A 14,724-nucleotide genomic window follows, 5' to 3' on the forward strand; every position below is an offset into this window, starting at 1 on the left:
CGCTTTCGTTTGGATTCTCCATACCACCTGGACTTGAATTTTTTGTCATAGATTTTCAATCTCCAAAGAGAACTATAGGCGCAGCAAAGCCACGTTCCATTCGTCCAGAAGACTGCAGGCTGGTAGCATATGTGAATTTTGGGGGTAAATAATAATTGATTATGTAGAAGAGAAGCCTGCAAGCAAATATCTTTTGTTACTCACGAAGGCTTGTCTATGTACAACTCCCAACATCAGGGTCGCTTTATAAGATGCTCAACTAAAAGCGTTCGAACTGTCCCTTAAAGTGATTTTAGAAGTCTACTTCTTCTTCTGGAAGATGTAAAAGCTCCTTTCCGAGGCGAAAGCGCAAACCGGTGATATTCTAATGTTAAATTTATCTAACTTGGCAAGCAGGCTGGCTTACCGCTCCTTTGAGAAAGATCTTTTAAAATGCATCTGATTTTTATTGTAGATATCGTGAAGTGCCTTCCAATATGAAGAGAGAAATTTTTCTGTGTGTCTGTTAAAGGGAACATTTTATGCTTTAAAGCGCACTAAATTTTTTATATAGAAATCAAAAAAACTCTTTGAACAAGCCCTAAGGTGTATTAGTATGTTGTTGTGGATGGCATTTGTAATTACCCTAAATTCGAAGGCTGGATATAAAACTTTTACCGTTTCACGCAAATCCTTTTTGTTACTTAAAGCGCATCTAAGTTTTTGTATTGAAATTAAAATGACTTTTCGTAGAAAGCGTATGTGCATTAGGTTGAAAAGTATTTGTAAACATTTCAAGTTCAAAAAGTCATTGTTGGAACACCGGGACAAAAAGTAGGGGATCTTTTCGTATCGTTTAAGATAAACACTTTTGTTCCTTAGAATGTGTTGTGTATAGTAACCAAAAAGATTCCTTGCAAAAGCTTTGGATACATTAAACCTTATTGCATACTATATACGACGACATTCGAGCGACTTAGATCGGTCAAGAAATAAGGAAACCATCCCTAACTATATTAAACACTTTTTTGAAAACATTCCTAACGAGATTGAGTTCGAAACGTATTGAATTCTAGTCCTGAAATAAGCAAAGTAAGCTCTGGCCTTATCTACTGAGAAAACTATTTTCTATTTGTTAAACGATTTCCACCGAGTGAACGTTCTTCGCTTCTGCTCGCTTTCGAATAGAATACGACTCAACTTTCTCTACTTACGGCTTATTATGCATCTAAGCATCCTTTCTGCTCCCCATTGTCATCACATTGCGTGCGGATATATTATTTAGAATTTAATGGGTAGGTCCATAGACTAGGTAACGTGCATTGGCTATAAATATATATGTATAAATGTCTACGCAGTTCGAATTTTAACCAAACAAATTTAACCAGGGGTTGGCTTGCTTCCCGCAGGCTAAAAACTATTGGTATTGTTTAACACCGCAATGACCCACTGTATTAGGTGCAACTATTTTATTGCCCTACCAATATACGCACATTAAATAACATATCGTCCTGTTACCTGATTGTACACTACACTATACTATACGTTTTTCTACCTTTTTGTGTTCCATTTTTTTTTTTTTGTTTTTTTCTTTTTAGTTTTGCTTTTGTTTCAATTTTCCGGCTAACATACGTACACATATTTTGGCACAACGCTGCGTATACATAATGTGAGAATTGTAATACACAATCAATGATATGTACTTGCATTTGTACAGTTGCTATTATTATTGTTGTTGTGGCTGCCAGAGCTCTTAAAAATGGTTTTAGATGGCTACGGATTTGTTACATGTTGCAGCAGTTTGGGAATTGGTTTTTGCTTCAATGAATAAAGCTAAACGAATGAACAAACCATTTGCGAGTACCAGTCAGTAGTAAGTCTTTGTTGTTGCTATTGTTGTTGTTTGTCTTCTATTTTTTTCTTTTTTTCGTTTTAGGTAAACAGTGACGTTTGTGCGAGAAGAGTGTGTGCGTTTATTAATATCTCTCAACTGAGATTTTTCAGAGTGAATTTAGTTTATGGCCAGCGTGTTATATATTTACATACGAAATCTTTTTTTTTTTTCTGGCATATTTATATGGAGACCTAATGCTATTTAGGTTTCTTCTTTTTTTTTATTTATTTATTTTTTTTTTTTAAGAATTTGTGCTTTTTTTTTGTGCTTTTCTTTTGTTAGAAAATATTTTGCAGGTGTATGCGTGTATTGAAAAAAATCACTTTTGGCTTATTTTTTAAAGTTTTTTCCGCATACCTTTGGTTGTTTGCTTATTTTTTTTTTTTTTTGTTAAATATATTTCGAAGTCAAAGTCAAAAGGTTTTGTGATGTTAGGTAACAGGCAGCAAATAATGTTTATGTGTATAATGGGGCACTAACGGTGCTACGCAGTAGATAGATGGATAAAAAGGCTAAGCAATATTACTACTATAACATTCATCTCATCTTTTATGTCAGTGTTATTGTCTATATATGGCATACGTACCGGTAACAGCAACAGCAACAGCAACAACAACAGCAACAGCAGTAGCTTGAGGTAATTTAATTTATGATGCAGTAAAATTTGAAAACCCTCATGAGAATATGTTGGTTGTGAGGCTGCAGGCATTCATCACACCGCATAAAAACCATGTTATGCATTTTGATGTTCATAACGTACATACATATACATACATACATACATACATACATATACATTGCTTATAAACTTACGTTTATGCACACATTCATACATTTTTAAAAAATTTTTAAAAGAAAAATTTTTTCAATTTTTTAGAGTAAAGATTTTATTCTACAAATAACCTAAAAAATTATCCTTTAACCCTCGCCATGACGTCGTTATTGAGGCTTAGTGCGCGCGGCATATATGTGAGTGCGTTTTTTCACCACCACATCATCACCACCTACACCACATAATGGCTATTAACGCGTGTCTTATCGCTGTGTTTTTATGCTTATCCCTCGAGCACAAAAAATAATATAACACGACAAACTATGCGGACAAGATGTATAAATGGATGGCTATTCATCACACGTTCGTTCACTGGTCCCTATGGGAGATGAAAAAAAAAAAGAAAAAAAAAAAACAAGAAATATTCATTGCTTTCGTCTTCTACACGTGCTCTAAGGGCAACAAAATTGTATTTTCTTCTTTTTGTTGTTTTTTTTTGTTTTTTTTTGTTTTTATTGTCGTGTGTGCTCGTTGCATTCATTGCATTGTCTGATAGAACGGCCACGACGGTATCGGTGGCTTTGTTTTCAATTCAATTGCCTGCTTTGTGCCGTGACCGCTGCCGAGTTGTGGTGTTGTGTGTTTTTGGTTTTTCGCTTCAATTGGAATTTTTGTCGCATTTGTAACCGCTTTTTGGCTCAACAAAAAGCATTACCCAGCACCAGCACAATTTCCGTGCAACGAAATTTGGGGCGCTAAGTGACCACAGAAGCCCCAAATGGAGAGGGAACAACAAGGTTTTAAGCTTATCAACTAGCAGCTGCTCTTTCTCTCCTCTTCTTCCACTTTTATCTCTCCTTCGTTTTCTCTCTCTCTCTCTCTCTCTCTCTCTCTCTCTCTCTCTCTCTCTCTCTCTATCTCTATGCCTTTATGCATTTAAATATCATGAAATTATTGCCGAAGAAAAGGTAAATGTTGTAAAACAAAAGCTACATCAGTTGCATATGCAGTAGCCATGAACCTTTAGCAAACCTCGTTTGCCCACCTTCCCTCCCCGTTTAAACGGTTTTCTTTTGCTAGCCATAAAGTCGAACCAAAGCAACAACTACCATCCAACAGCTGTTGGGAAAATATGGTAGAATTTTCACTTAAACGGCACATTTTTTCTTTACGTTTACCTTACACTTTATTTGCTTCTTCCTGTTTTTTGTTTTTTTTTTTTTTTTTTTGTTTTACAAAGTGAAAGGTAGTTCCGTGATTTGGTGCTTTTTTGTATGTTTCTTTTTACTGTACTGTAACTGAAACTGAATCAGTGTTCATATGACGCCGTATGAACTCGTAGCAAAACACACATACACATACAAATGCAACCAGTGTTTACTCCATTGCGTTCTTCCTACCATATTGTATCATTCGCTTGAGAGGTCTTTGGTTAACAGTACGCATCCGATTATTTAAAGAGATCCTTTCTGCTTTTAAGCGGCTGCGAGTATTTGCTTTGACTTTGGCTTTGGTCGAGAAGTCGTTGTGTAAAATGGATATATACGTTTTATGTTTCCCTTTTTTTTTCTTTTCATTTTTTTTTTTTTGGTTTTTTTAAGCCAAATTCTGAGTATCTTACTTTTAGTTCGCACGCGAGTGTCTATGCGGTTTCGTTTTTTAATAATTCTTGTCTTTGGGGAGGAATTTATTTATAAATAAACTGCAGTATTTTTCACATTTAATAAATTGAATCTCTGTGCATTTGTGCTCCTTAAAAGATGGGTGCGATAGTAGGGGGTGGGGTGGGGTGGGGGGGGGGACCTGTAAGTTATCTGAAAAAAGAACCGCCAGCAATTTCATTTACATGGATGACCGAATGAATGTAAACCGCTTTACATATTATATTTAATCACAGTTCACAATTAAATAAAAGTGGTGACAACGGCAACGGAAAACACCAATAATAGCAAACGAAGAAAGTTATGAGCGATATTAATTTCTCTTAAGCCGATACGTTCTTCGGTTCATCATTTAATGTAGGTCTTAAGTAATTTCAAATTTCAAAAGGAAATTAAACGACTTCTTAAACTTAAAGGTAAGCTAAAGGCTTCTTTTGCTCGATTGAAGCTTAAAAGATTTCTTATTTTCAAAGCTTAAAAATGGTTTTATGTTGAAAAATACATTAAATATTCCGTCAGTTGTGTAAAATTAGTTCGGTTGTCCGTTGTTTTGTTGTACACCAAATGTACAGCAAATAGTTAGTAAAAGTGACTTTACTGCTTTTTCGCATATTAATCATATAAAAATTTTATGAATACCAATAAGGCCAACAACATTACCCGTGGAGCTCGAAGTAAATGAAAATCTTTAGATAATTGCGTCCAAATCTGGATTACTTGCTATTTGTAGCTTTTGAAATGAATATTGGATCCATGGTCGAAAACTTTTCGAAATTTATCATAAGAATAAATCCCGCATGGATGCAACTCGGGCTTCCTAATCAACGTAATTTCAATTAAACGAAGGCCGAGATATGAAGCAAAAATAAAAAGATTAATTTTTTGCTCCTCCATATACACATAATAGGGGTGCAAATAAATTCTGCCAATTTGCTCCTTTTTCTTACTCAATTTGACCAATCCGCTACTTGCGTAACTCGTTGACGATCAGAAAAGGAAGAGAAAGTAAGCCTTAGCCTAGTAAGTGTTACCGATCTACATCTTGCATCAAAATACACAGTACCGCACTGAGATTTGAATTCGCGAACACTGATTTGGTAACCACGATTCTCCCTTCCTTCCTTTCCATGCGGATAAAGTTTAGCTTTAGTTAAAATAATGCTTGTTAGTAGGCTTAATAAGCGAAATAGTCACCGCCTCTATTTATGGTTTCTTCTCCTATATCGGCAGATTTGGGCATGACCTCGCAAGAAACACTTCTTGGGTTTAATACATTTTCACACATACTCAACTTTGGATAATTTGGCTGATTTGTTAACTACGACTGCAACGATCTGAATTAGTGTTAATCAGAAGAATATAGGTCTTGAATATATGCCGGTATTGGGAGATGTTCTTAAACCAACCTGAGGATCACTTTCTAGTTTGTTTTTACTACAGATGGATGAACGTATGCGATTTTTCATGACTTTCTACGCGTAATCAAGCAAATCACTTTTCGTAGCTTACAGTGTTCTCGTGCCCGGTCTACTTAAACCTACACCGTACAAACACCAATGCCTACTTAATCTAAAACTGAAATTTCAGGAATTTCGGGAAAATTGAACGCATCAGATATGTTTTATGAAGCAATCAACCTTAATGAAGAGAATTTATTGGAGCACCCAATGTATATCTGCATATATGTATAAATAATATATGTTGCTTAGGGGGTTTTTAAAACTGTAATAAAAATGCAATTCAGATTGCATTTATCAGTTTGGAATCGGTAATAAAACTTTTTCGCATTTGGCTTTGATAGATTTTGGTATAACCGTCTTTCCAATTTTTATTTAGGCTTTTTCTCATGTCAACGCGAAGAGTCTTTTGATTATTTTTAATGTCCGTGTCGGTCAAGGATAAAAATACGCCTGCCCCTATCAAGCTGAAATAGAAGATTTCATATTCTCTCGCTCTCTCTCTCTCTCTCTCTCTCTCTCTCTCTCTCTCTCCCTCTCTCTCTCTCTCTTCCTCTCTCCCTCTCTCTCTCTGCCTCTCTCTTCCTCTCTCCCTCTCTCTCTCCCTCTCTCTCTCTCAGTATTTTTTTGAGAGGATCGTTGAATCCAATGAATGAGTCATCGCATGTAAACATATGTGTATATATATAGAGACGTTTATGAAAATCTACCAAGAACGTGGAATCTTTTCAGAGGTAATGCTATCTTGTGCATTTCTGCTTACCATTCTTTTTTGGTGTCTTAAATGACCCTTTAAATTTTGGTATTGTTTCACTACAGAACATGACTACGGGATTGTAGTTGGTTTGGAAGGCACTCAGTTAGGGATGGACGGTAATGATACGCTCGAGGAAGTATTTTTTTTTTTTTTGTGAAAGTTGCTTTTTGCTGGAGTTGCTGCCTCGCAAATTTTATTGACAAATAAAATAACAAAAATTTCTTTTAAATTCCCCAGTGTCTGTATATATGCGTACCTATATTGATTGTTCGTTCTTAAATAAATTCCAACAACTGTCCTATAGTTTCGTGCTCACAAGGTAACGCAGCAAATCTAAACTTTTTCGCTTTTAGACATAGTTCTGTAAAAACATGTTAAAACCATTATCTATCGGTTTAAGAGAGAGTTTTGAGCCTATTAGAATACGCTCTTTTCCATCACATTACAAACCCTACCTGACTCCAGTAAATCCGTATCATCGTTCACGCCAGTCAGCTAACCACGGCGCCGGCGAGCTAAGCAATAGTTGAACGTGGTATTGTTAATTGATTGCATTACCGTTTTTCTGTCATTTCGCAGAACGCAAAGTTGTGTGGGATGCAGCAAAAACGGCACCTTCTAACACAAACCCTGCGAGAAGACGGAGAAGGAGCGAAAAAGTTCTTATAACGGTCCCCCGTATAACTCCAACAAATTTTGTGTTTTTCAATTCTTTACGATATCTTTAATGTAATAATAGCCTATAATTGGGAATACGTAGAAGATTTCCGATCAGTTAATTTAAATACTATCGTACACTGCATCACTTGTGATAGAGGTTATATTACCCTTGTGCGTATATTTATAACACGCAAATGGGCTTAAGATAGACCCACCTTTTTTTATATTGATCAACTCAGGATTACTTGCTAACTGGATCTAAGCCTGTCTGTCCGTCCACCAGACTGACTGTCTGTGTCTCTGTCCGTCTAATGTTTGTCCATGTAAAATTGTGTCCAAGTCATAGGCCATAATTTTGGAGACATTTTGATGAAATTTGGTACAATGACGTGATTTGAACAAAATTGCACTTTATAAAATTTCTTGACAAAATTCGCTGCACAATAGTACTTCGACATGCTAAATAAAGATGAAAACAGTGGACTGGCCGAGGCAATTTTTAAATCCTCTCTCATACAACCGTTCCTACGAAAACTGAACGGTATTTTTAATCTTTCATGATGAAAATTTGTTTTATAATAGTAAATTGACATAGATATCAACCTTCCCGACTTTGGGATAACGCTTCCTCCAATAAGCGGACTTCTCTGAAAATAATTTGTAGCCTTTGGTGTATTACCCAAAATGAGTGAATAACTGTACTTGGCGAACTGTTGTATGCTGTCTATAGTCGGCCTTACCTTATTGTTAGTTGTTCTTTAACAAAGGATTACCTTCTGTTGTCAGCCTTGCTCGATTATTACTTGGTTTCAACAAAGGATTGCCTTCCCTTTTGGTGGAAAGTTGACGAATATTGGAGGTTTTCATTCAACGCTTTTCGCCAGTCAGACAAAAATTAAAACTTTTAAAACGTATTACGTGATTCTCAAGCCATAAGTACTTTTTATCGATTGCTTGGATTGAAAATTTATTTTGGGTCTGTTAACGAAAAGGGCTTCGATCATCTTTAATCAAAGATTTTGTAAAAAAAGTTCTAATGCAAAAAAACTATCCTTTTTCTTTGACTTATCTCCTTCAAATGTGTTCTTAATGAAAAGTAATTTGCGAACTCTTCAGCAACTTCAACTTCAAATTGAATCCTTTTTTTGAAGATTTCTTAGTAAAGACTACGAACCGACCGTTTGTTTTATTACTTAGACCGTTTTTTTGATTAAATATATTGAACTTTTCAGCAGTCAGACAAAAATAAGAAGTTTTAGGAAGCCTAGCACGTGATTCCCCAACTACAGTCATGTGGATGAGGTAGTTTTCTTCTTTTGTTTGAACGGGTTGAATTGCAGTGCTTCGCGAGAATAACTTTGGTGTTGTAATTTTTTAATATTTTTCAAAAACATTTCTTTTTTGCATATATCTTTAATAATTTCCTCAAATAAAATCATGCTTTTTTTCGTTGTTACTGTGCTACTAGCCTTTACGTGATTTGTAAAATTTCATGTTCGGATTTTTTTTTTTTTTTTCTTTCAGTTATCTATATATATATACATAAAGCTGTGTGTATGTGTAAAACAAATTGAGAAATTATGTATTTGCATGTATTCTGATCAGTTTTTTCACTTGATGGCATTTGCTGAGAAAAATTGGTACAATATATGTGTGTATTAATCAAAACATATGTACATATATATATATGTGTTAGTCAGAAAAAGATGAAAAAAACAATTAAACAATATGGTCTCCCCGACGGGGAATTGAACCCCGGTCTCCCGCGTGACAGGCGGGGATACTAACCACTATACTATCGAGGACTGTTACATGTAGTGATACTTCGTTAGTTATAAACTTACAGATAAGGAACTACAATTATTTCAATAAATTGAGTAATAATTTATATATCTATGAATTAATAATATTATTACAGAGAATTCTACAAAATATAATCAAAGCAAACTATAACTAGAAAAAATAACGACGTTGATATAAGTTTAATGTACAAAAATATACAACATGGACAACTTCGATTGCGTCTAAATATAAAGTATATAAGCACATATCTTCTGAAACAATCAAGGAGGTTTCTGGAGTAACCATTGACTTGTAATACGAAACGTCAAATATATCGTTAATTATTTGCACGAAGGATGATAGTAATTGCAGCGAGAATCTGAACTGTGATTTAAACCTTTCTTTGGGCACTTGTGCAAGCGCGCAGGATATATTAATTTGATCTAAACTTTTTGCTGTTTTTTTAGGACAACCGAACATAATATTTTACTTGTTTTATTTTCGAACATTTTTATACCGCATATTAAGTTTGTACGAATGTATGCGGAAGGACTTGGGATAGAACGAACTTTCAATTCAGAACAATACTCTGAATGCGAAGCCTGTTTGTACGTCCGTTCGCCCTATTCTTATGTTTCCGTTTTCTTATGATCAACCCACAGGGCACAATTTCCAACCATTTCCCCTGCAATGCCTTATTGTGAATAATAGTTATTTGAATAAATATATAAGCAACTTCCCGTCCACGACACTGGATTATTTTCAGATTGGAGACCTATGAGTTCTTTACTGTGAGCCCTTGAGTTTACTCGGCATTCATTATTGATTGTAATTCACAAATCGTTTTTTTTTTTTAGGCTCAAGGTGAATGGGTTAACAATAAGAGACGGAGGAATATATAATACAGCCCAAAATACTGAGGTTTCTACATTTTGCTTTAGATAACGGATTTTTGTATCATACAAAAAGGACAGTGTCACATCATTAGCATACATTAAAATACATGAACATTGAACGACGGCCGTCAGATAATTTATGAATAGAATGGCGGGCAGGTGGCGAAGGTGGCTACGTTATGAAACAGCAGACGAGACTGTTATTCCCTCAGCTCAAGTAGCAGCTTAAGTAGCACATTGTACATCGGATTTTTGACAAGACTAAAAACAATCAACTTAGATATCCGGAATACGGCATAAAATAGGTTAAGCATTACGCCAGCTTGCTGACTGAAATATAGAGATAGTAAGTAAACAAATTAATATATATAACATCTTAGGCTTCGATTCGCTTATTGATACTTTAAGCCTGAAAATATTGTATACTGTGTACTTGAACATTGCTATTCGCCTCTGATTCTTCGCTACAATAGTATGAGGTGTAAGCTTTGGATTTAAGTTCGTTTACTGGTACTGTAGGCCTATCAATATTATAAGAGAAGGAAAAACGCTATACATTGAACTAGAACTGTTTACTTTGAAGTTTGCTGCACTACTTACTATTCAGTTGCAAAGCTTATTAAACATTTACTTCACTTTTTTTAAAAATATTTTCTTCTCTTCCTCTAATTTCTTGGATTAGCCTCAACTCGACTAAAAGGGGTTGTACATGTAGTTGACTTTTTTTAGTAATAGATAAAATTATAAATAAAAACTTATATATAATCAAAAAAAAAAAAATCCCTATCAACTTAGTATAATCTCTGCTGTTTATATGAGACATCAAACACACTTCTACACAATTAACATGCTCAAGTACTTTTTTTGTTTCCTAAACATTGTAGTAAAATAAATTGTTTTGGGGTTTTTGTTTCATTTTAAACCAAAATAAATACAAATTTTATTGAAATCTCTGTAAATAATTTTCCACTTAACTAAATTTTTGGTGAAAATAATAAAAAGAGAAGCAATTTTGAAAAAAGAAATGTAGAGTCCTAGAAACCACTACAACCACAATATGATTAATTATGACAGACTAAAACTCGCACCTAAATGTTCTGGCAATTCTGTGATAATTTCGAAAGCAGGAATAAAAAACTGGCGCCCATACCAACATTATATGTCTACTGCACTTGAATACGTTCACATTCGTATACGGGATTTTTTCTACTTTTTTCTACTTTTTTTTTTTTTTTTGCCAGGGCAATAGAATTGTTCTCTCACTAACACACACGTCTGTGTGTCGCCGTAGTTTTTTTCCTACTTTTTTGGTACACAATTTTTTTTTAAGCCACCTTCTCAATTGTTGGCAAAACCGAAAAACTGCACTCACACAATCAGATTCGGGGCTTATACACACTTTGCCTATATTGGCCATAACGGAAACGGAAGTGCGAAACATTATTTTCTCTGCTCTTACTGTTTAACAACAAAGAAAAAGAGGACAAAAAATAATAATAATAAAGTAGCAACAATAACGATAACAAGTATCCCTAACTAAAAATTCAACATACCCCGGACAAATACACATCCATACACATACCCATATAGAGAAAATAAATTTTTATGCAGTTTCACTTGCATTTGATTTTTTTAGCTTCCTTTCGTTGCCACAACTGTTGTTTATCATGTTTTATGGCTTTTATATAAAAAACAAGAAAAAAAAAAATAAAAATTTTTCTCTCTCTTTCTTTATTTGATAACACTGCTGAAGCACTTGAATGCATTGAATGAGTACATAAGCTTTAATTGTCATGAAAACCGAGTTTGCCGAACTTTTCGCATCGTTTTGCTTATACCTGTACATGGTATAGGTTGAAGTGATTTAGTAATAAATAACTTATTAACTTTCAATACACGACCTACTTCAGTTTTGCATTAGTTTGAAAAATCTACGCAACCTATGCCTATTGAGTAGAGTTTGTAAACTTTGATTTTAATTAAATGAAGACGATGGGTTATTACATAAGTTTATTACATGTTATAGATTTTTTCTCATAATCAAGTCAATCTCATGCTTATGATGTTTGCAATTTTTCCACTTATAATGTCGTAGATAGACATAAAGAATATCTGCATAAATTATTTCTCTAGAATGTTCAGATGTATTAGCTTTTTTATTATAAGTATTTTCTACAGAGCTTTGCTCCGTGTTTTTTTTTGGTCTATAAGAACGGTTTCTTTTGATTCTTAAAGTCAGTTCTCAAAATAATGCATAAAATTATTATTCCAGAGTCCGCGAAAGTGGCGAAAATTACTTACATGTACAAGCAATCGTAGTATACTTTCCACTTTTACACTACGAAACGGCCTCTGGGTTCATAAATACGTTTAGCAATCATCCACATTCCTTATACTTTACATTACTTGTGGTTGAAACGGGCCATTTACAGCAGAGATATTACTCACGGCTTTCCAGGTGACTCGTTCAAAGAAAATGTGCAAAGTTGAAGAAATAAAATAATGACGCTTTGGGTATAATTTAGATGGCATAGTTATTTCCGGGAATTTCTCTCGTCTTACGTCTAAGTAATCACAATAATTCCAGGCAGGCTCAAATAAATGCAAGATGGTGCGGTTGATTTTGTTGTTTACGTACAAGAATAGGAACAAAAGAAAAATCAAGAAAACCCAGGCAAAGAAACCATCACGTCCGGGATGTTACGGTTTGTTCAGTTTATCAGCTCTCGTACAGAATGATGGATATAAAGTTGAACGGTTTTATTCGGTTCACTCGATTCATCCTGAAAAAGGACACACGTATCGCTTCAATAGTGCTCGTTGCAATTGCCTAATATAAGGCAGACTCATCCATTTCAGTCTATTTATCAAGGAAGCCATACTGCATCCCAAAAGGAAGCGCAGTGTGGTGGGCTACTGGTCGCTGCCACACTGCCGTCGTCCTCAGGAATAGCTTAGATATCTCTAACGTATATGAGAGAATTCTGTGGGCGATAGGGTAGTAACATATGACACCCAGGATTTCTTAGCTACTGAAGACATTGACGTAAGGTTTGATACGGAGCCCAATCTTGCCCTTTGAATAAACCTACGCGAGTTTAAAGCAAAAGTTTTTCATCACATTGTTATATCAAAAATAACTTTAAAGCATGTGGGCACGGTCGGGAATATCGAGTTCTTTGCCAGATTCTATACAGATAAATTTATCAAATTGTAAAATGAGGGTATAAGAAATAGAAACCATTTCTTAAGTCTTTTAGACAATCGCGGCAGTCTATTGTTAACATCGTATTAACGTAAGGGCGCAACGTTTTGGCATTTATTGCATTAAAATTCTGAGTTATTTTCCTTGTGTTTTACATGAATTTAATTGAAACAAATATGCGCCGTTTTGTAATTTTATTGGGAAAACAGCAACAGAGTTACAGCATCACAATCGCATTTATGTGATACGTCGAGATTTTTAATCTTCGTTAACACGTATTGGAAGTTTTATAAATTGCGTATGTTCCTGGTCAATTAAGTTATCGGTTTAGTTATGGCCATCGGTTCGTTTGTATATTGAAAAGACAGCTCACTCTTGAAGACTCATTTAAAAAAAGAGGAAGAACTTTTTAAAGACTGAAGTAGGAATTTTCTTGCCTAACTGATTGCCGGGCTACATAGGCGTTCAACTGGTTACCATCCATCGAATGTCATTTACACTTCTGACTCTCTCCTAAACAAAAACCAAAATATGGATTTCGTTATAATAATCCAACGAAGGCAATACTTTTTATATAGTAATTACTGCTTAGATGCTATAAGAAATTTATAGTGTATTTTCTTAGATGTGTTGATGGCTTCCTGTTGACAATGAATTAATTCTCTAGACTTTACTCTGACCCTGGCTAGACCGTACGTCCTACAGTCTAACATCGCAGTCCCCCTAGCCTAGTCTTCCTATTCTCACTAATTCCCTTCCAACATGACTCCTTACGTTTGCGAAATGAATACGGATCTGTTTGGATTTTCCAGCTTACAACCTTTCGGCTCGGCGGCTGCAACGGAGAGAAAGAGGAAATGCTGGTGCGATTTTCTCCATACCTATCTGCCATGATCGGCTTTGCCCATCGATTGACAATCAGATCTGAAACCAGCTGATATGCTTTTCGAATGTAATAACAATCCTGGCTTATGGACGATGTGTAAAAATAACTCCTATAGTCTAGCAATTTACTGAGAATATATATATATATATATATATACATATATATATATGTGTACATGAGAAAAGTATATATAAAGGCAGTACAAGAATAGTATAATAAGGCATTTACGTACAAAATAATATATATAATATAAAAGCATATAATACATATATAAATATATAATATATTGTTCTTGAGCTAAGACAATACGAAAATATAATATAATTGATTCGATGAATAATAAATAATAAAAGAAGTTAAATAATAAGTACAATAAAAAATACTATCTACACACAGAGCATGTATGAAAACCGAAGTGTGAGACGAAAACGACCTTGGGACTTTGGTCATCACAAATAGCACTCGTTAGGTTAAGTACATCTAAAACTGATCAATCGGTAATGTAGTCTTAAAAGTTATCGTTAAGGGGACATAGGCATCGCCAAGGCAAGCTAACTTTGAACACTTTTGTTAACGGTTGGTAACACCAATCCGATTACCAGATATAAAGTAACAAGTCTGACTGCCTTTTTCCTCAGTCTTAATATGACGCATTACGTTTGCCGTTATTTGTGGAGAAAAATCCGTTAACAAAACTGTAACTAAGAGTCAATATTATTACAAATAAACTAACGAATGGACAAAGTAGACGATGGAAAATTTTCGGTTTATATAA

At 34.7% G+C, this 14,724-nt stretch overlaps 1 non-coding gene across 1 annotated transcript; it reads right to left on the minus strand.

Moving 5' to 3' along the window:
• Positions 1-8,913: 8,913 nt before the first annotated feature.
• Positions 8,914-8,985, minus strand: Trnad-guc. Its single transcript has one exon. It is a non-coding gene; the product is annotated as a tRNA-Asp (tRNA).
• Between the last annotated feature and the right edge of the window lie 5,739 nt (positions 8,986-14,724).

Source organism: Glossina fuscipes, unplaced genomic scaffold (genome assembly GCF_014805625.2).
Source record: "Glossina fuscipes isolate IAEA_lab_2018 unplaced genomic scaffold, Yale_Gfus_2 28, whole genome shotgun sequence".
NCBI classification, from domain to species: Eukaryota; Metazoa; Arthropoda; class Insecta; order Diptera; family Glossinidae; genus Glossina; species Glossina fuscipes.